Raw genomic sequence first — 1006 nt, 5'->3', positions numbered from 1 at the left:
AAGATTATTATTATTATTATTATTATTGTTATTAATTAATTGCGTGGAAAATATGTGTACAAGCATAACGGCAGTGTCCAGCAGATGGCAACATAACAGCAAAAGATAAACACATTTTCATCACTTTTTTTGTAATGTCAGATTTGATCATGAAAGATCAAAATACAGTTGTTGTTGTTTTTTTTGTTTTTTTTTTCAAAATGTATATTCATGTGTGTTCAGTTTGACAGCCCTGCTGTAAACCAATCACAAACACAAGCCCCGAATGCAGCGACGATGCAAAATAGTTTGGGGAACGATCTTGTTTTTGTGCAAAACGCCACGGAAAATATTAGTGTTCACCAGTGTATCGCTGTGTACATTGTCCTTGCAATCAATTCAGATTTTGAATGTTGTATGTGTGTGTATGTGTGTGATGTGTATGTGTGTGATATGTATGTGTGTTCTTACCTAATGGATTTGGTTTGGTTCCTTACGCAGGTGCAATTAGATCACTCACTGTATAGTCCTTTATCAACTTGGTGGGATCAGGGGAGAACTCTCTTGGACGCGTGTTCTGCCGATAATCAATGTCCACACTTATTTATTGCATCTCGGTGCTGTGACCCATTTATTTTCCCTTTGTCAAACAATTCAAATCTCAACGACTGACACACCTGACACGGTGAAAAGCTGCTTTCCCCGTCTCTCCACACACCTGTGTTACCTGAGGCTGACTACCTTTATGCCTTCCCAGGCAATGCTCCACCCACACATAACATTGCAGATTTTATATGTGGTATATAAACAAAACAAAGTGTTGTAATGGCTCCAACACTCACCACTATCATAACACTGTATTGTATTGTATATTATAGCATAGTGTTGTATGGTTTACTGTAGGCGTGTATAGTGAAATATGTTGTTACTGTATGTTGTTGTATGATACAGAATGTATGACGTAGTATATTATTGACTTGAAAAACTAAACCAGAGTCGATGCTGAGCCAAGCTTTAATTGGGTGGA

This window comes from Etheostoma spectabile, chromosome 5, assembly GCF_008692095.1.
Source record: "Etheostoma spectabile isolate EspeVRDwgs_2016 chromosome 5, UIUC_Espe_1.0, whole genome shotgun sequence".
Classification (NCBI taxonomy): Eukaryota; Metazoa; Chordata; class Actinopteri; order Perciformes; family Percidae; genus Etheostoma; species Etheostoma spectabile.
The sequence above is the reverse complement of the archived record's forward strand: the minus strand, read 5'-3'. Positions refer to the sequence as shown.